The sequence below is a fragment of the Hoplias malabaricus genome, chromosome 4 (genome assembly GCF_029633855.1).
Source record: "Hoplias malabaricus isolate fHopMal1 chromosome 4, fHopMal1.hap1, whole genome shotgun sequence".
Lineage (NCBI taxonomy): Eukaryota > Metazoa > Chordata > Actinopteri > Characiformes > Erythrinidae > Hoplias > Hoplias malabaricus.
In genome coordinates, this window is record NC_089803.1 from 56,701,606 (window position 1) to 56,724,459 (window position 22,854).

Genomic DNA, 22,854 nt, shown 5'->3' on the forward strand with positions numbered 1-22,854 from the left:
AGATTGAAAGATAAGGATTCATTTCTAATTTTTCATTACGATGATATATTTTCCTGCTTGACATTAGAGTGAAACGTAGTGTGAGCGTGTTTGTATTTACCACCTCATTAATCCAACACCTCATTACCCCAAATAATTATGAGGTATTTTACTTTGTCATTTTCAGCTTAATAGCTAGAACCTGTTGAGCATTTCACTTTAATTTAGTATATCTGTCTTGGTCTTTAACATGATATTACCTAAATAATACGACATTTTAGAGATTGTACGTTATCAGATAAACACTGCGGTACATATTCAGTACCTTTTATAAAAGGAAGATAATTGTACCCGATTCTGTAATATTTGTAGATTTTTAAGTTGGGTGGATTTCATATGCCCAATTTAATTTTCATAACTTTATGATGTTCTTCTCTTTTAGTCAGTTTTAAAATAAAATGTTCACCAATTTTTCTGGATGTAAGAGAATGTAAGGTACCTTTAGGGAACACAACTGGACTTAAAGGAGCAATCTGTAGGATATTTACTGTAATTAGTCATAAAATGTCCAGGGTGTGTGATCATAGATTAAGGAAACAGTAAAAGTTAAAACATGGCTGCCTCTCATAGCATTGCTAAAGCAGTATATTCACGTTGAGAAGTGCCCAGTCCAGAGCGGAGCTCATATGATCCCACCCTCCGAGGTCCTGCCTGTCATCCCTCCCTCTGTCCAATCATTTTACAGTCCACCGTGTAGCTAGGGCTACAAACATGTCTCTCAGCCACGAAATGACCAAGTGAACAGAGTTAATGTTATATCTTACCAGACCCAAACAGACCCATTGCCCTTCTAAAAATGGCCATAGACTGAGTGAAATGAGAAGAAATATTGGCCATGTTTGAAAATTCAAGGCAGTTTAGGTGCAGCAACACTGAACAGAGCCAGAGCTTGGCTAATTTCTTACTGAACAGGTAACAGCAAATCATTTCTGAAAAAAAAAGGAAGTACAGACGCCTATTCATAGATTGTGTCTGTTTTATACAAATAAGGTTAATACCAACATGATTGGAAAGTTTAAATACCATTGTTTGTTTGTTTTTAAATTTAATGATGCAGAGTTATGTGTTTCTCTGTGGTGTGTGTGTGTTTTAAACAAATTAAGGAGTAAGAATTACGCTTGAAAAGCCTCGCATATTCACCTATTTAAGGTGGAATGGAGAAATCAAGCTTGATATTACATGGAAAATATAAGCGCCTCTAGTAGGTAGATGTTTAGTGACATATTGTACTCTTGTGTTTTAAATGAATAAAATGGGAAATAAGTGTTTCAAAACAAGTGTAGGTTATAAACATAGCGCTAGCTTTAGTATTGCATAGGTGTTTAAGGTGGAATTGAGTATTCAATAAGAAGCTGGAGAACAAAGCAAATAAACTGACCACTTAAGGTGGAACTAAATGCGTGAACACGAAAATTGTGAATAATTGGTTGAATAATAGACAGTTGGTTTGTGTGAGTTAAATAGATAAAGTGGAATAACAGTTGCTTGAAAAAATTTCAAAAGCTATAGCGCTTGATCAGTTCTTAAGGTGGAACATAGAATTCAAGAACCTGACGAATAACGCCAATTTGTAAACGGAAACATGTTAAGGTGGAACGAACTATTTGACGATAATTTTGGATAAGATCTGCCTCTTAAACGACATTTATGGTGGAAGGGAATATCTATAAGTAACACTAGACTTACCTAGCCGAAATATCTCAGGTGGCTTTGGACAGTAAAGGCTTGTAAATGTAGGGAAATGGCGGCTGCGTGTTCACTTTTTTGCATAGATAGATGTTTTAGTAAAAGGATGAACACTTCTTTGTGTAAATATGTTGATTATGGCACATTCTACGACCCAAGTTCTTAAACTCGTCTCTTGCATCGTTCAGTTTTCCTCAAACTGGCACCAGTTCGAGCTTCACTTCTGGGGAGGAGGCAGACAGCTCTCCACTGTTTTGAAACTGTATTATAGTTTCAAACGCTTGGTGTCAGTATTACAGATTACTCTTTTAAAAAGCACTGTTGTTTTTTGTACGTTTACAGCGTTTGTACATTTAGTGACCAATATATTTTATATTTTTTTTATCATACTATTTTTCCTGAAATTTTATAACCTATAATATGACGAGTGCACTTGTCATATTCGTTGTCCCACAATTAAAGCCCTTTCTATTGATGGCACTGAACAGAACAGAATTGGACAGGCACTCATAACTGACCTTTTTAATACCACTTTAACACTTCATGCACAATCACATTGACCAAATACAAACACTGCATGGCTCAAAAAAAGAAAGAAAATAAAAAGCTCCCGGCAATGAGGGGTAAAAAATCCCGTCTTGAAATGGGTTCTCAGTTATAATAATAATAAAATTTTGAGGCTGGTTTCCCACCATTTGCTGAGCTCAGACCTGTTTGCATGCTCAAAACTGATGTGTTCAGAAAGCCCCAGTGTCTGTAAAAAAGTAAAAATATCTGTCTTCTGGAGATTTTTAGACAATGAGAGACCTCTAAATGTTGAAAAGAATGAAGTAGGATGAGGATGAAATAATAAGTAAAGCAAAAATATAAAAACACTGAGCTTCTGAACATAAATGAGACAACAGTATTTCCCCAAAATTGTAGAGGGTGACTTTAGTACTTGAGCGTATTTTACAGTCCAAGCCTTGTTAGTGAACTATGAGAGCAAAATACATAACAATTGTTCTATTGATTTGCAGTCATATCGCCCAGCGCTGTCCTGTAATCCTAAATCAAAGCCTTTCCCAAAAGTCAAAAAGTAGCAGCTACACACTTGAGTACCATTAAGAAATATTTAAAACCTTCAGATTAGTCTGATTTGCTAATTGCTCGCTGCTGTTGATGTTTTCTCTTATTTGTTTCTACAAATTCTATTGTTAATCAGTGAGACCTGTGCTCCTAATAAACAATATCAGACTCTAACGTGATCAGAACACATGTTTGGGAATTAATTGGGCTGTAAACAAGGCGTAAATATGCATTCCCTTCGGCAAGAACCATAAATGTGAGCTGGTGCCATTTGAAAATGAGCATTGCATTGCTTATCACCGGAAAAGATCTATACAACCACAGTGAGGTGACTCATTGAGTAATGTGCTGCTAAACTGCTGGGTTTGTATTGGAGGAAAAGTGAAAGAGTGCAGGATTGTTTGCGTAGACGTGATTAATGACAACTGGAGATGAGAGAGCTGGTATTTGCAGTGCTCCGTGAAGAACGGAAATGGACAGAATCTGCTGCTGTAATGATTTATGTTGCTTAGTACTGGCCCAGGGCTGGAGCTGCTTAAAGACGCTGACCCACAAGCTTAAAGCTTAACTTTCTTGAGTGTGTGTGTGTTTAGGCAAAAGTTAGAATGCCTCTGGTCAAATGACATGTTTTGTTGTGTTTGCACATGAAGGTAAGAGCACTTCTTCTACAGAGGACACACTTCTACACATGTTAATACATGTGCACTGTGTATTTGCTTGATTTGAAAAAAATATGAATTTAAAATAAAAACAAAATCTGGCCTGTGCAAAAATTATGGCACACAATATCTTATGCATTGGCAATGTTAGACCACAGCACACTCTTATCAAGATATCATACATTAGTTACTTATGTTGACATTTCCTGAACTTAACCAGTTCTGACCCAGTCTGATCCTGATTTGGCAGGTTCAGATGTTGGCAGATACTGAACCTGGTCTATTCTGATACTGGTTTATCCTAATCTTGGCATATTCTAATTTTGACTGATATCAACATTGGCTGATCTTAATATTAGTTGATCCTGATCCAGGCTGATCCTAGTCTCAGCCATAGACGGAGCATCTGACGGAGAGTCTGACACTTTCAGTACACTAATCAGGAATGACTGTCAGAATTCTGCCAGTTGTATGCTGATTGGCTCACTGTATATCCGCGTCTAGGCACTTCCATGTATTGTTTTGTACTGGCTTTTGTATTGGTTCAGATTCAATAGACGCCTCCTACACGTCATGCCAAAATAGCAGACGTGTGATTTGTCCTTTGGTATGTCAGTCAGATTTATTTTCTTGAAGTAGTAGGTGGTTTTTTCTCACGTTAAGTGGCAAAGGTCACCAGACTAGACTACACTGATCCTGACTTTGGCAGGTTCAAGTCTTAACTGATCCTAACCTTAGCCAATCCCACTCTTGATTGATACTGGTCTTGCTGATTTTGGTCCGTTTCACTCAATCTGAGCTTGGCTGATTCCAGTCATGGCTGGTATCATTTGTAGCTGATCCTCATCTTGGTAGATTTCTATCTTGTCAGATTCACATCATTCTCTGGAAGGTTCAAAATGAAAGTTTTTAAATTTAGCGTCGAGTCATTTAAGGATGAGTCTGAGTTGCTGACTTAAGTTCCTATCTTTGCTAACAGTGAACTGAAGCTAGAAGTCACCAGTAAGTATGATGTTGAGTGAACTATTCTTGGAAAATAATGATATGGATTTCAGAGAGGAAGTGTGTGTGTGTGTGTGTGGAACTGAAGTATCTCCAGTAGCAGTCCTCCCAGACTTATTCTCAATGCAAAGGTCAGTGAATGATTTATCCCGCTGTTTTGTAAGTAAGAGTGGAGCAGGTGTTTGTGGTCCGAGGTTTCTGACCTATGCAAAATGTAAAAGAAGAGAAATGAACTTTACCAGTGTGCTTGGGAGCTTATTCATAAATGAAAATGCGAGAGACATCGAGTATCTCTCTCTCTCTGTGAATGCACAAGAGAGAAGGAGAAAAACAAATGGTGTTATGTCCAGAGGTTTGTACAAGTATGTGTTTGTATGTCTCCCTTCTCAGATGTCAGTGTGTTGGGAGCTTTAATTTATTCATAGGGGATCCTGATGTTTGTCTTTGGGTTTCATATGACAGTGGCTATACATTTTTAAACAAAGCTCACAGGGCCACAACCAGATGGAGGATTCAGTCGTAATGCTCTTAGATGGCCAGGCTGATGTTATCAGAGCAGACATAGTGGTCTACTTTAACTGTCAGATAGCTTTTAGCAAAATAATCCAGCACATACTTCACACTCAAATGTATCTGCCACACTTCAAGAAGATGATATCACAGCAGAAGAAAAGGGAAAGTTTTAAAGTGTATCGAAACCAGAACACTACTTCAACACACGGTAGGTTTTATTATCTTTGACTTCCATATTGTGTCTGTCATAATAGACCTTGTATCTTGTCATTGCATTGTTGTTTGACAGTGGTCTTGTACATCAAAGAACATTACAACTTTGCTGCATACAGACAGACACACACAATGTTGTGTTACTGTGTGGTGATATTGCTCATGGGTTGGCCAGTATATTCAAAAATATTTTCATCTACAAACGAGGGGCACCGCTGAAAAGGTTTGGGAACCACTGCCCTAGTCCTAACCCAAACCCCTACAAGGCTAATGTGTATGTTCCTTTAAAAACTACAACAGTGGATTAAGGCCAATCCCAGAGTCATCCAAAAAAAAAAAATAAAAATACAGTGATTGTTGTCCATACTGTACATGTTTCAAAGACTGCGGGTTGTTGGTTCCTAATCTAGATTTGTATTTAACTCAAACACATTCAAATTAATGTGTAAGGGTACATTCATTCATTATCTGTAACACTTTTCCAGTTCAGGGTCGCAGTGGGTCCATAGCCTGCCCGGAATCATTGGGCGCAAGGCAGGAGCACTCCCTGGAGGGGCGCCAGTCCTGGAGGGGCCGACACACACCCCATGGACACCTTTGAGACTTTAATCCACCTACGTTTCCCCATGGACACCTTTGAGTCTTTTAAGGTGTGGGGGGGTGGGTCATGGGAGGAAACAGGAGCACCCCGAGGAGAACACACCAAACTCATCACAGAAAGTCACCCAGAGCGGGACTTGAACCCACAACCTCCAGGTCCCTGGCTCTGTGTGACTGTGACACTACATGCTGTGCCACCGTGCCGCCCTTGTAAGAGTATATGCAGCTCTGAATCCTTTGCCATATCTGTTAAGTGTACATCAGAAGGAACACTGTCCTTTGTTAGTGTACGTTTCATGTTGTTTTATTTTTTTTTCCACTTTTTCAAGTAGGGAGTCAACACTCAATGAAAAAACCTTGATATCTGAGCATGATTCTGTACAAACTGCATTGTACAGGCCTCAGTGTATCTAGTGTTCACCCAAAAGCCTAAGTGTGGTCTCCAGTCTAAGTGTGGTGAAGTACTTCTATTTTATGAAGTCAGATGAGCTTCTTAAAAGCAATGCAGCTCAGAGAGAGAGAGAGTTCCCTAATCTTGCTCTTTCGCTCCTCCTCTCATCCCCTGAGCAGAGTCATTGCTCCCTCTCCTCCTCTGTCAGATACAGTGAGGCGTGTGTCAGGTCAATTAACACTGATACACTTGCATTTTCCACCTGACTCCTCTTATTAACACAGCCTACGTACGCAACAACCAAGAGCATCTCTTGCACTATATCACTCTGTTTCTAACCACTCTTTCCCTTCCAGCTTGTTTAGCTTCTTTAGCCTTTTCTCCTAGCTCACCCTTTCTGCCTCTGGAGTGGTAACATTAAAACACCCTCCATGTTTCTACACTCATTGCTCGTTTTATCTAATCCACTTACCACATAGTTGCACTTTGCGGCTCTATAATAGATGTGTAATCCATTAGTTGCTCTGCATACTTTGTTAGCTTTCTTTCACTCTGATCATCAGTGGTCAGGACCACCACAAAGTAACAAGTTTTTAAACACTGTGTCCATTTACTGGACGCTGTATTAGTCACACCTACCTTGTTGACGCAGTAGCTCATGTTTTGTCACTGCACTGTTTGTGTTGTTCATCCACTAGTAGTCTGTACAAGCTGAATAAACAGTTGGATGTTTTTATTATAATGGCTGACCAATGTATATACAAGAAGTTGCCTGCTGGAATGAACCTGTAATGAGCAGGTGGACACCAGATGGGCATATAATGCTTTTCTAAGGAGACGTTGGAAGGGCTGTAGAAGGAATGAAGGCCTCCATGTAGTGGTCATTCTTGTTCTGAAGAAGGAAGATCTATGGCTAATAGCCCCCATTGTTTCACAGCAGTGACCCCTTCTTGCTTCCTCCCACCCTTCGAAATGGACAAATGGAGCCCTTTCTCCTCAAAACGGTGTTGTGACCTGTCACTGTTCCTGCTCTCATGGCTGTTTTATTGGCAGTGGCTCACGCCTCCAGATATTTATATCCTTTTCCACACATAGAGTCCCTGCTGAATAAAGAAATAAATAAAGGACTGGAGCAGGAACGGAATGGAGGGAGTAGGAGGAGTAATGGTCGGGAATGGGAAGGAGGAATGAGGAGGCCTGAGGCTGGAGACGGCCTCGGTATCCATCTCACTTTCTCTCCTTCATTCGCTCTCTCTCCTTCCTCCGCCGTTTAAACAGACGGTTGTTAATGGTTGCCAGGTTGGGCCGCTGCGAGCTTCGCAAGGCTGTGGAGATGACAGATCTGCCACAGAGGTGCAAGAGGGGCACACTTATTTCTGCTGCTTGTTCATTCTGAGTCACGGAGCCTCATGTCTTTTCATCTCTGTTCAACTGGGGGCATTGAGCTTTGCAGTGGAATATAGAATCAACTTTATCCCCCTTAGACTCTAGGCCTATTATACAGTTATTAATCTTAAAGCAATGCTATCTACCTCAGCTGGAGCCCACTGTCGGTTGCCACAGAAATGTTTAATACATGTCCTCTACACCTAGGGTCAGATGTATAAGAACAGATATATAAAAAGATATTGCATTCTTTTCTTAGACATGTTCAGTTAAACACAACACATTTTATTAAAGAAAAAAAAATCACATTTACAGTGCATTAGGACATTAATTTGGGAATCTGAAACAAGACCAATCAATCTATTTTTTAAGAATCTGCCTGAAATCTGACATCTAATCTGACATGAAATAGAATAAATAATTCTGATGTTCTGCTTCTCTGCGTACACTGCAGAGACTTTAGAGTTGTCCCGCCTCCTTATCTGAGTCTCTCCAATCACAGTGCTGGACTCATGTATATGTGAAGGGCCAAAGACAAGGAGCAAATTAAACAGTTAGCGGTGACCCATTCTTATTTAAAGGAACAGACATTTGTGACATAAATTACACATAAGGCTTTTTAAACAAGGTAAGAAAAGTGTGCTGTTGTTTAATCCTTGTGGTATTTTGAGCAAACCTAAGAACAGCATTGAAATACAGATGTATGCTAATGTTTTGGTGTCCCAGTGATTGGAAATTTAATATCAAGATATGGGAAGACAAGAATTTAGTCTTTTAATATATGCTACTGTATCTCTGTTTATGTTGTTTAACCCTTTTTGACATTATTTGTAAATGGCAGCTGTGGCAAAATGTCACAGTGAAAATAATCCCAAATTCTTTGAATAATTTAGTTTGACATTTGCTTTCAATTAAATTTCTCCTGTCTAAATCAACCATTTTGGAGATATGAGGTTTTGATCTGAAAATGACAATTTGATAAAGCTGTTTAATGTGATAAATAGGGTTTTTTATTCATTTGTTTATTTTAAATTAATTGTTCTCCCCAATTTATTCATTACCGTTTTGGCCCATTGGCTAGGCCAATCTTACAGTGTTGCCAGCCTGGGAGAGAGAATGCAAGACATTTGAAGCCAACACAGTTCAATGTGTTCAATTCAATGTGAATTTGGTCATATTTGATGGAAAGACCATTCCCAGAACCTAACAACATTTATATATATATATATATATATATATATATATATATATATATATATATATATATATATATATAATAGTTCACCCTTGGTGGATGTAGATGTAAAAGCCCCAGGCTTTATCCTGCACTGTAACGTGGGCACCAGTCCATCACAGCACACCACAGCCAGTCCACATACCAGTTTTTGGAGAACACACCTAACTCCTCAAGGAGGTGACCCTACGTTGGCCTCGAACTCACAACCCCAGGACTCTGGAGCTGTGTGGCAGAGATGCTGTCACTGGAAAACTCCACATGCTTGGAGGAGAGCACAAATTGCCCACTTTATAATGTTCGCTATCAGATACCCATGTTCAATATGACATCATGCTGAATGGTGAGGACGAGAAAGAATAAATATGCAGTGAATGGTTAAATTCGGGTCGGGCTCTCCTTAGGTATTCCTCCAGCTGCCGTGATTGCTTGTGCATTGTCATTTGCTCTCTATTCAAAGTGAAGCCGAGTCTCTGCAATGTGACTGCACATCTGAACAACTGTCAGCAGAGTCGAACAAAAGCGAGGCGAGTTGGAATTGTGCTGGGACGGTTTGAGCTGCTGTTATTGCTGCTCATTCCCTGCTCCACGGCATTGTGTTCTTGCATGCTCTGTCTCTTTCACCTTTAAATAACGGTCCTCAAACTCACAGCAGGAACACACTACTGTTCACTGCTCTAAATACTGGAGTGTGATTCAGTCCATTTGCCTGAATCAACTCTCACCATCTTCAATTTGCGAAAGGCTATTTGGCACCCAGACTACACGGGGAAATAATTGAAAAGCATTCCTGCTGATTTTCTTTTTTTATGTTGCCATAAGAGAGCTGGAAAGCTGTCTCCAAGGGCCCTTTTCAATCTGGAGTAAAGGACATTCATCAAAGGAAGATGGGAAAATCATAGTGAGTGAAGCTGTGCCGGGTTTGTGCTGGGATAAGGGTTGCTCATTGTTTAAGATTTGTCTGTGGAGAGATGTCTGCAGATTACAGCTTAGGTTATTTGAGCTACTTGAGTATTATGTGGGATTATATCATGACTAATGGATCAAAGCTTATCTTAAAATATATCTTATAAATTTTTTAAAACCAAATCACTGTAATAATAGTGTATTCCAAGTACTTTTGTGTAATTTTTGTGGATCTAGCCATTGTGTAAATTATGCCAAAGGTAAATTATTCCCCAAAAATGCCATTATGTTATTTAAGCCTGATCGCATATGAATTCCTTCCTTATTTGACTAAAAGACCATTTGCAGAAATCTCACTCTATGAACATATCTTTCACATTTTCATGGATGTACACATTAATTTCTAACATGTTACATCATAAAAAAAAACACCCTTAAGCCTGCTCCTAAATCTATCCCTAACTATTACCTTAATTCTAAGCGGTTAAAAGCCACAGGAGTTTGATAAGTGGAAATTAGCTATGAATAATTAGGAATCATAACGAGTAAATGTCTGTGCTGCTCATTTTCATTATAAATTCAGATTTTTGAACCTTGTTGACGGTTTAGGGCACAGTATGATGTACTGAACTGAAGTCAAATTATGCTGTAAACCACATCAACTAATATAAAGTTTAAGGATATTTTTACAGAACATATTTTGTTGACTATTGTCTTCTAGAGAATTATAAACAAACTTATATTAGCAAGTCCTATAGCTTCATCGCTAAAATATAAAGCAGAATTTGGACACTAATCATGTCTCAGCTGACCCTTCATTGTTAATAACTAAACAGTAAGCATGTATTTTCATTTTTTTTGTTGTGATTTCATTACGTCTTACTTCTGTGTTCCTGCAACCAAGATTTCAGATTCCTTTCTTGTGCCTTTCGTTTTAGGGTGACATTTCTGTGCTGACAGATGTTTGAATAGTTCTGCCTTTTCATTCTGTTCTCTTGGATGTTTTTATTTCTTTTATGGCTTCAGTCAAATTCAAAGGGATTATGAGTTTTCATTTAACTGTGCTCTATCAGGGAGGGGGAAAGCTGACTGATGATTTCCTGGAACTAGTTTATCACTGGCTCTTCCATAGTCCCACCTGCCAGTCAAGTAAGGACATATATACAAATGAAACTTGGAACTGCCTGCTGGAAGACTACAGTGTACTGATTCCACTAGTGCTGTCACAAATGCATTTTCATTCTACATATTTACACATTCTCTAGAATTTTTGTTTTGCTATGAAAAAATGTATGTTTTCTCAAAGAAGAGAGTTATATCTCTGCAAAGCACACATATATTGGACTACGTGTATTGCTCTTGACAGCAATTGAGGCCTGAAATCTTGGCATGTTAATCTATTAGCAAGCTACGACAGTGATATCAGGGACAGTCTGTGATAGAGGCAGTACACTTAGCCTAATGGCCCGTGTCATCATTCCACTAATTACTTATTAATTATCATCCACCTCTTGAGAGGAAAAAAATAGTATTTTTAAAAACAGGCCATCCTTCCAGAGGTAAAAAAAAAAAACTGGTTAGAGAGCTGGAACAGCGAGACTGATGCCCAAATCTGTTTAGATTTTTCTGGAAGTTTTCATGTGCAAAATAGGATTCCGCTGACAGGGAGTCCATTAGTGCAGAGCTAGGAGCAGAAACTCTGGTATTCACCCATTTTTTGTTCTGTTTTCTTTCACCTCTGATCTTGTTTTCTCCATATTTAATGAGTACAGTTTTTTTTTTTTTTTGCTCCATTCAATTTTCCATGCACCCATTTGAATTCTCACATAAGAACAGGTCCAGCACTGTGATTGGAGAAACTCAGATGAGGAGGCGAGACAATTCAGAAGTCACCTCACTCTACATAAGCAGCAAATAATCAGAAAAACTCATTTTATTCCATATTTTGAGATTAGGCAGACCACAAAAAAGTGAATGTGTTGTTTTATTTCAGAGTGTGTAGGCTGGTAAGAGCCCAGATCTCCAAATGAACGTGCACATGCACTGAAACATTGTATTTCTGACTGTACTCTTATATAAGACTGTAATTTATTTTATGTACGTGGTCAATTTGTTTACTTACTTTTTATTTCACACAGGGCAATTATAAAACAAATACATATTGTTGTATGGGTGTAGGTAAGTAATGCATTCCTAGTTGGTATACAGCATGTAAATGTTTATCACTAAGACTACACTGTTCATTCAGAATAATATATACAGGTGCTGGTCATAAAATTAGAATATCATGAAAAAGTTTATTTATTCCAGTATTCCATTTAAAAAGTTAAACTTGTATATTAAACTCATTCATTACACACATTCATTAAACTCATTCATTACTGATATATTTCAAGTGTTTATTTTATTTTGATTACAACTGACAACTAATGAAAACCCCAAATTCACTTTCTCAGAAAATTAGAATATTGGGAAAAGGTTCAATATTGAAGACACCTGGTGCCACACTAATTAACTCAAAACAACTGCAAAGGTCTTTAAACGGTCTCTCAGTCTAGTTCTGTAGGCTACACAAACATGGGGAAGACTGCTGACTTGACAGTTGTCCAAAACACAACCATTGACACCTTACACAAGCACTGCGAGACACAAAAGGTCATTGCTAAAGAGGCTGGCTGTTCACAGAGCTCTGTGTCCAAGCACATTAATAGAGAGGAGAAGGGAAGGAAAAGATGTGGTACAAAAAGTGTACAAGCAATAGTAATAACTGCACCCTGGAGAGGATTGTGAAACAAAATGTGTTTGGGAGATTGACAGACTGGACTGCATCAAGAACCACCACGGACAGACGTATGCAAGACATGGGTTTCAGCTGTCGCATTCCTTGTGTCAAGCCACTCTTGAACAAGAGACAGTGTCAGAAGCGTCTCACTTCCAAAAAGGACTGGACTGCTGCTGAATGGTCCAAAGTTATGTTTTCCGATGAAAGTAAATTTAACATTTTCTTTGGAAATCAAGGTCCCAGAGTCTGGAGGAAGAGAGGAGAGACACAGAATGCTTGTTGCTTGAGGTCCAGTGTAAAGTTTCCACAGTCAGTGATGGTTTGGGGTGCCATGTCATCTGCTGGTGTTTGACTACTGTGTTTTCTGAGGTCCAAGGTCAACGCAGCCGTCTACCAGGAAGTTTTAGAGCACTCCATGCTTCCTGTTGCTGACCAACTTTATGGAGATGCAGATTTCATTTTCCAACAGGACTTGGCACCTGCACACAGTGCCAAAGCCACCAGTACCTGGTTTAAGGACCATGGTATCCCTGTTCTTAATTGGCCAGCAAACTCGCCTGACCATAACCCCATAGAAAATCTATGGGGTATTGTGAAGAGAAGATGCAATACGCCAGACCCAACAATGCAGAAGGGCTGAAGGCCACTATCAGAGCAACCTGGGCTCTCATAACACCTGAGCAGTGCCACAGACTGATCGACTCCATGCTACACCACTTTGCTGCAGTAATTCAGGCAAAAGGAGACCCAACTAAGTATTGTGCTGTAAATGCTCATAATTTTCATGTTCATACTTTTGAGTTGACCAGCATTTCTAAAAATCCTTTTTTTTTTTTGTATTGGTTTTAAGAAATATTCTAATTTGAGATACTGAATTTGGGGCTTTCATTAATTGTTGGTTATAATCATCAAGTTAAAAGAAAAAAACACTTGAAATATATCAGTCTGTGTGTAATGAATGAGTATAATACACAAGTTTCACTTCTTTAATTGAATTACTGAACTTTTTCATGATATTCTAATTTTATGACCAGCACCTGTATTGTTGATTGACTAAAAAAGGGTGCAGTGGTGCAGCAGATAATGTAGCAGTCACACAGCTCCAGGAACCTGTGAGGAGTTTGGTGTGTTGTCCCCACCTCCAGGTGCTCCCATGGTCCAAAAATACAAGTTGGTCGGCGAATTGGTGACTCAGAAGTGTCCATAGGTGTGTGTGTGTTTCCCTGTGAAGGACTGAGGCCCCCTGCAGGGTGTGTTCCTGCCTTGCTCCAGACAGTCTGACTATATGCAGAACTCTTGCTTGCAGGACCCATCCTCTTAAACTGACCTCAATATTTTTGTGTAGTGTTCATCCCACTATTTCAGCAGCAATTCTTTGTTTATTACATGTAATTGAAGAAAGTATGTAACAATGAACAGGTTGTACCCTGTATGAAGTATCCTTTTGTGAGTCTTTTTGTTAAAGAATACGTTTTACATTTTTTGCATCAACATCTGGTCTAGTATTAAGCAGATGAAGAACTGAGGGGTCACGCTCAGCTGTCCATCACACTGGTCACATAGAGATTTTGGTCACTGTAGAATGAAGGTTGAGTGGTAGGAGTTGAGCCAGTGTGAATGTGTGAATTATCCCCTGTCTCTGTCTCCTTGAAGTTTTGGAGAGTGCTGACCATTGTACATTTTCCAAGGCAATGGGCATTTCTCAGCAAAGTGCTTTTGCTCCCGTCCTATAATTCAAAAGTGTGTTTGGACTTTTTTTTTTGGAGCGGTGCTTTCATTATTTGACCTTGACTTAAATCCATCTTACTGACAGGTTCAGGGGAGGGCCGGCCCGCACAAAGAGGGAAAAGGCTTTTTTGGCTTTGCAGAACCAGCAGCGGAGAGCCTTTTTAATTACCTTGAGCCCATTTACACCCGCAGCAGCTATAAAAGTATTTGAAACCAGTCAGAGCTTGCAAGTAGTAATTATCTGTGAAGGCCTTTGCTGCTGAGTGGAATGTTATTGGGGCCTTTTGGTCTCTTGCTGCCCCAGCATACTGTTCCAAATTGAGTGTGGGTTAAATCTGACATTTTAAGGGAAGGAGATATGACGCATCTGTGCCAGATAGAAGGCACAGAAAAAGATTGCGTTTAATGATGATCTGTGGTTTAAATGAGGTCATTATGTGGCCAGGGGAGGTTAGGTAAATAGAGCGCCTAATGAGGTTCAGCTTTAATAGCAGACACTACGCTGCTCTTTGGCTTATATCATTACGGCTGTGACTCAGTGGCTGTTCGCCGGGTCACTGCTGGAACTAAGAAACACACAACACACAAAGGCTTTATTGGAACCAAAATATTACACTGACATGACAAACAGACCATGACCATTATTTACATAAATATGTACAGGAATCTATTCTGCAGGGAAGCCATTCTTCTACTGTAAATGTACATTGGAGCAAAACCTTTTGTGGGATACAGGGCATTAATTTCTGCCTTAAGCTGTATTGTACTGACAAGTCAAGTTCAAGTAAACATATAGTATTGGGAGGAAAAAAACTACTTGAATAATTACTTTATGTTCCTTAATGTTTTCCAATGTGCGTAGTATTAATAAATACCTTATCTGTAATATAGCTTATCTTCAAACTTATCTTATATTACTAACAAGCACTCAAAAAAAAGAGAAAACTGGTTGCTAAGCAGCACTTTCAGGTTTATCTTTTTTTAGGCCCCCTGGAGGCCATTTAAGGAAAGGATCAGTTTAGATAGTTTCATTATTATAATCAAATTAAACATTTTGTTTGTACCAGTTTTAGCAGGAATGCTAGCCAATGTGAGCAGCTGTTAGCTAGCATAATCCAACAGAGCAGTAAGCATTCTCATCTAAACATGTTGGACTGTGTTTTTGGAAATTAAAAACAAATGTCTAGCAGGTGATAACCTTCCCCTTTTAGCTTGGTACCAGTGTGTGACTGAGGGAATTGGAGGAATTACTTGGGAAATGGCGGCAGCTAAATTTGAAACTAAATTTGGTTCAAAATAAAAGCAAACTGGTCAATTAAAAAAAATGTGTGATGTCTTACTATGCACTGGTGCCCTATCCAGGGTAGATTTCTGTCTTGTAGGTAAGTGTACTTGTTTCTATGGACAATTTTACACAGCCAATCCATCTACCAACATAGGTTTTTGGATTGTGGGAGGAAGCCAGAGCACCCAGAGTAAATCCATATAGACATAGTGAGAACACACAACTCCTCACATAGTGTAAACCGAGGTGGGGAATTATTTATCACATATTTATATATTCTAGTAAAATATTCACTTAATGCTTCAGCATTTTCTTTTCTTTTTAAAAATGTAAACAAGATTTCCATCTCTGCTGTGACATGCAACACAAGTTTCCATTACAAGACGCAGGAGATTTTTAGATCTTAATGAATGAAGGAATTAAGCAAGAAACATGGACCAGAGTTTAATGACAATGGATGACAACACTGATTACTGCATTGCATCTATCCATTATAATCTTAAATGTGATTGGCGCACTCCACGGTCCCCTGCTTAATAAAGAGCACCAGGAACAAGTGCAGCTAATACACAATCACAAATACCCCTCTGTGCTGATTTACTCTCACGGCTGAAATTAGCAGGCTCTATGAATTCTCAGTAGTAATTATGAGCAGCAAATGTAAACAAGCTTTTAATTATTGTTTGTGTATCTGTTTGCTTCCGTCCCCAATAGCTCCTCCTGATGAATGCAGACTGCTTAGATATTTATCAGAATGAAAGCAAGCCAAAGGCGGTTGGAAGAAGATCCAACACGAAACTTCAGGTTTTCTTAATGTTTGCAGAGGTGAAAGGTGAAGAGTTAAATATACGTAGCTCAAACTGAGGTTGTAATTAAAGGAAATTATTAGCTTTAATAAAACCTAAGCCTAATAAAATATGAGAATATATTAAAAATATTCACCACAGTTTTTAAAAATGTGTACAAATTGTAAATAATCTGAGCTACATGGCTAATCATATGCAAACACCACCCATGATTACATTGTACATATTAAATATATGAGCTTGAGATCACCTTGCTCAATGTCAAGTGTAGGCTAGAGGGTTATTAAATCTGTCAAGCTGTGGGCTGTGCAGTAGAAGAACAATGTTTTTTGGTGTGTTGAAGTATTATCCAGTTTCATTTGCATGGATTGCAGTGCTTTGTGATTGTGAACTAATCATCCAACATCAGTGCCTGCCCTCACTCATGGTCTTGTGGCTGAACGCCTTCAAATCCTCACAAATGAATACACTTAATTATAGATGAAATGTTGGATGAGCAACTTTTCACAACACTTGGCTTCAGACCTATCATCTGCAGTGTCAACTGTAGCAGTAATATTGATTAGAAAAACAGCAGACAATGAGATTATTGATTAGATATGTTACTGTAAAATTAGCAACATGACTTTGACAAAGAGAAAGCCTTTGAAAGATGGCAAGGTGACGGGAAGTAGTGCACAACAGAAGTCTTGCAAACTGCAGAAGCACTTTACACTGACGCAGGAAGACAGCTAAAAAGCTGAGCTTGTATCACACAGAGCATGGCAGCGATGTGTGACCTCTGAAGAGGAAGAAGCTTGTAGAACAAATGGCATGGTTATCTGAGCCTTTCTCACATAAGCTGCAGAAAACCATCAGCAAGAACCACCAGAGTAAACCCAGGGCTTTACAACTTTGTAGTACTTTGAGAACTACTGGATTTAAAAGATTCTAGAAAGAGCTGAGGCTTTTGCCTGGGAATTCTTCGACAAGAAAGCTGGCCTTATTGGAAAAATCCATTTTTTGTGGTTGCAGTATGAGTTTTCTCAACTGTAATGATATATATAAAAAAAATCCCATAACATTTCTGTTCATTCATTCATTCATTATCTGTAACCGTTTATCCAGTTCAGGGTCACAGTGGGTACACAGCCTACCTGGAATCATTGGGCGCAATGCAGGAATACACCCTGGAAGGCGTGCTAGTCCTTCACAGGGCAACACACACACACTCACATTTTTTGTGAGAAAAGTAAGGCTATACTGTAAAAGCACATCATTTTAGCTATTTACACTGTAATGTGTTTAGCAACACTAAAGTCATGCTCTGTGTTTTACTGTGGCCTATGTTTGGCTTTAGCTATTAGAATAAGAGACTAAGGGCAGTTCCATCCAGTGTTGACTTTTTTGTCACATCCATAAGAAAAATAAAAATCCACATAGTCTGTTTAGTATTAGTCTTTCTAATACTGAGTGACTTGCTTTCCATCTGCTCCAGTAGCACTGTATATTTCCCCAGTCTGGCAATACTTCTCTGAACATAAAAAATATATTTAAAATATTTACATATATAATAGAAAAAATGTTTGGGTGGAATTGAAGTACGCTCACTCACTCTCCCATGTTAAGTCTATGGCACTCATACATTTACCTGGTTCTCCCAAAACAACTGTATTGTGAATGAGTTTCTCAAAATAATCGCAATACTGATTTCTAATATTTTCAGTACAATAAGCAAAAATTGTCATGTCAAAAAACAATAAACAAAGGTTTAGTGTTTGATAATTGGATAAAATCTGTCATGACAACTCATCACAGCATGTGATACATGCCATGTTTATACATTTTATTACAGTTAGTTACATCAGTGTTATATAGCAGGGTTCATATGTAGTGTTACTGAAAATCCCTGACACTGCCAGAAGGTGAAACAAAGTGGAAAATATATATTTTTAGTTCAATGTTTTATGCATACTAATGCCAACATACATATTTATATTTTCTTAAGGGAGATCTGGATGGTAATAAATTACTGAATATTGAAAGAGATATTTAGCTTCATGTTTAGCTTCCATGAAGGGCTATCATTAGAAAGTGTGCTTAGAGAGTTTAATATGAGTAAATAAGACATTAGAATACACAGAGAAATATAACCGAAGTTAAATCTGTTGTTCTACAGTTACATCTTAATGATGCATTATTGCATTTGAACAGGTTGGAGGTGAAAGTGCTGGAAAGCAAGGATAAATGGTGTCTGCAGTCTTTTCCTGCTGTGTAAGTGTTCCGCAGGAGCCGGGTTTCTTCCCATGAAGCCAAGCTAATCCTGTTTAGGGAGCGACTACAGGAAAAAAGCCTCAGCGCTTTTCCAAAAACGCCTTCAACTGCGAAATGTGGTCCCACTCCACATTAAATATGAAATCAAGATGAATTATACAAAGCACCTGCTCATTTGACATGCCGTTCTAGGTAAAAGAGCCTGGGTGCACACCTGTTCCCAATCTTCAGAACCTGCCACGCCTCATTTGGGGTAGCGTCTGGAGCTCTCTGAATGATTATGCCTGTGTCTATTGGGCTATTGATAAATTGAAGGTTTCAATTCATTAATTTCTATGTTGTATTATTTATGATCATGTATGAGTAGCAAAAGTCACTGGAGAACTTTTCGGCATGGCCAGATGTTACCAGATGGAGACAGCACAACATAGACCAGGGGTCATTAAATAGCTTTGATCTGAAGCCAGTTTCTTGTCATCTCTGGGTCAGATCTCATATCATATATCAATTACATAGACAAACTGTCCAAACAATTATACAGACAAACTCTCTGCTACTGATGGCTACTGGAAATGGCTCAGGTAAATTAGCCCTATTTACTTCACCCTCACCCTTTTTATATTATTGTTTTCTAGAATAGATTCTACAGTGGTTTCAATAGCAGTAAATAGACAGGATGAGTTATGGATAGCAGCTGAGTAGTTGCTGTAATTTGTGCCCAAGATGCCAGTATTTAATGTATTAAACCACAATATGTATATGTATTTGCTGCCATCATTAAACCACTGAGCTAATTTGTTAATAGAGTGAAAATAAGTGTGACAGGTTTACTCATATTTTCAAGTAGATAAATCACTCTGTACTACTGTTGGTGGTACTGTAGTGTTGTTAAGGACATGAGTGAGAAACAACAGATAGAATGGCTTGTGTGTGTGTTTAATATAGTTAATAGCTGCTGTAGATAGGTCCAGCAACTTTGGAAATATATTTTCTCCTGTACAATAAATTTCATATACACAAGAGAAGAAACACTGGTAGGTGGATTGGTGACAAAGGACAGGCAGCCCCTCCAGGGTGTGTTCCCGCCTTGCGCCCAGTGATTCCAGGTAGGCTCTGGACCCACCACGGCCCTGAATTCAATAAGCAGTTAAAGACAATGAATGGAAAAAAGAAAAGAAAAAAAGGATAGTCTGTGAAAATGAAAAAAAAAAGCAAATGCTTGGGTCAGGAAATGTCCATTACTTCTCTGGGGTGGTGAACTGAGATGACATGTCAAATATTTCACCTTAGGTCTCAGAAGAAAATGACTTGTTGAATTTAGAGCTCGGGCATGAGAAGAGTTGGCTCTCAGTGGGGACATGAATTACTGAGTCTATCACCTACATGAATACTTTACCAAAATCACCATCAGGCAAATGCCATAGTTTGGTAGCTAACTAATCACAGTCCCCTATCCCCTCTGTCCCATTTTGTCTGTCCTGCTGTCAAAGTTCAAAAACAAATGAGAAAACCTACTAGCACTTGGTACAAAACATCTGACTGTATAAACATGTTACTGTACTCAGGAAAAAAAGGTTTATCTTATTTTTGTTATTTTTCATTTTATTTGACATAATCTGAAAATATACTTTTGGCACCCTGCCATCTCCAGAGTTCACGGGGCCAGGGATTTGGCATGTTCTTCCCATGGCTGTGTGGGTTTTTTCCAGGTTCTCATGTTTCCACAAACAAACCAAAAATGCATGCTTGTAAGGTTGATTGGTTGTGTATCCACATGTGTGTGGGTGAGTGTGTGATGCCCAATAATGGGCTGGCACCCTGTCCTGTGTGTGTTCCTGCCTTGTGTCCCCTGCAAGACTGAATGAGAATACATGTTTTTTTTTTCCACTGTCTGAAGATCATTTGGAATAATATGCTTTTCATTTAACTTATGTTGTAAATCAGGAATGTGTGATAAAGTCAAAGAAAACTTGATTACAGATCAGATTTGTTGATGGGCACATTGCATCATATTGATATGAAATGTCTCTTTCTGAGAATCTAATTTTAAAGGCTATTCACAGGTCTGATAAGTGAATATTCACATGCTGTGCTGGTCACATTTTTGTAACAATTTTATTGCCAAATTATTTTTGCCTAAATGAGGTTGTTTTATAATGTCAGACTTAAATTAAGGCACTGGATGAATTCATGTTCGTGGGAGAGAGAAGACCATTAAATGCATTATTTTCCTAGAAATATTAAGTTTTTTTGTTTGTTTGTTGTTGTTTTTTTCACTTTTTATCAGACTTCGCTGTGTGTTTTCTCCAAGTTGTGATACAGAGAGCCGGAGTGGCGAGTGTCTCAGTGGGATGGTGTTTTGATGTCTGCAGGCAGAGCTGCTTGAAGGGAGATGCTGATGTGCAGAAAGAGACCATCTCACTGTGTTTACTCTGCATGGAGACAGGGGTTGATGTGGCAGAGATAACTCCAGCTCCACCATGGGACCACCACCTCCTCAAAGACACATGTGGCAATTGAGGGTCCACAACAAGAGAGAAACCACTGAAAATGATTCTTTAACAGCTTGTACATAGTTGCCAGAGGTAAACAGTGTTTTCTTTCACCTGCACAGTGTCTATGACAACAGAGAGAGAGAGAGAGATAGGCTGAAGCTGTATAGTAATGCTGCACTAGTGTGACATTACCTCAATCGCACACATCTGTAAATATATCAGCACTTACAGCATGATGTTGTTACAGCATGATGAGTTGTTTGCATCTGAAATTAGGTCAAATGTTGTCAAAGACACTCAAGCATATCATATGAGAAAATAGTCTATGTCATTAGATTTGTTGTGAACAGACTCATATCATATTTGTAATCAGAGTTATCTTATACTCAATAATATTATACACAGCCTTGTTTTGGCCTCATGATTTGTACATGTCCCAGATTATAGTGTTTGAAGAAAGATTCTTATTGTATTATTGAATTAAAAAAATATTTGTACTCAGACTAATGTTGGACTCGACAGTATTGGTAAGCAGACTTCTCCTGGTCTCTGTGTTATCTCTATTCAGATAGATAGTGTTATCTTGGCTTAGTAGTTTTGACTTGCACACAATTTCTATCTATCTTTGTAACTCAAAGCAGATGTAAATGCCAAAATGTCATTTTCTTTCAGATTCGGTGTGGCACTTCACTCACTTTAAGAGATGCTGTGCCATCAGCACATGTTCATTGTGGATTAGTGTCAAGTTTGAAATACATCTATCTGACATGTTGTATTGAGATGCAGTTTTATTTTTCCAAAACATGTATCTCTGTTAAAAAAAATATATATATAATCTCTGGCTGTAATTTTATATGTATTTACATATTTTATAATGTTCTGTTTAGAGCTTTATAATTAACATCATTTTACGTATTTCAGAGAGCTTTAAATACATGTGCTATTTTGTTTCTTTTTCATATGTGAATAATTATTATAGTATTCCTGCTGTTTTTATGAATTGGGGTCATAAACCTTTGAAACTAAGCAGTGCAACAACTGTAGTTTTTAAAGTGAAATGTTTTCCCATTCTTGCTGGTATCGGATATTCAAATTCTGATATTGGATTTCAGCTGCTTAATAAACCTGGTCTCCATAGTAATATATTATTTATTTAATAGTACGCCAAATGTTTTAATAGGTCTAAAGTTTAGCATTTCTTTTGCAAAATGGTATTTTCTTGCTTAAATAAGCAAGGATTTCTGAGGTAAAATAGTTTGGATGGCAGCATCTTGCTCAAAAACCTGTACAGTATATGTTGTTCAGCATCAATGATACTTTTACAGATGTGCAAGTCACTCATGCCATGTGCACCAATGCACTACATGACATCATAGATTCTGGTTTTTAAACTGTGCACTCATAACAAGCTGGATGATCCCTCTTCTCTTTAGTCCAAAGGGGGTAACAGTCATGATTTACAATTTTTGATGCATCAAACCACAGGATCTCAGTCTAAAGTAAAAGAGCTATGTTCTGTTTATTAGAAACAAAATAATAATAATAGTAATAATAAATAAAAATCTAACAGAATATTCTCTCCAGTGGACAGGACCACAACAGGGCAGGTAAGATCTGGCTGGTGGATCATTCTCAGCACCTCAGTGATACTGATATGGTGGTGTTGTGTCAGTATGAGTGGATCAGACACAGTGGTGCTGCTGGAGTTTTTAAAGAGTGTCCTCAGACAGTTTGTGTTCAACATCATCTTGTATTTTGCCTGCATGAAAAATGGAGGCTTTTAAGCTAAGTGAACCCAGTATAACTCA

At 38.4% G+C, this 22,854-nt stretch overlaps 1 long non-coding RNA gene across 1 annotated transcript; it reads left to right on the forward strand.

The window, feature by feature from the left end:
* The first annotated feature begins 822 nt into the window (after window positions 1-822).
* Window positions 823-21,829, forward strand: LOC136695683 (uncharacterized). Its single transcript, XR_010802333.1, has 3 exons — window positions 823-951; window positions 20,924-21,136; window positions 21,719-21,829. It is a non-coding gene; the product is annotated as an uncharacterized lncRNA (long non-coding RNA).
* Window positions 21,830-22,854: the final 1,025 nt, after the last annotated feature.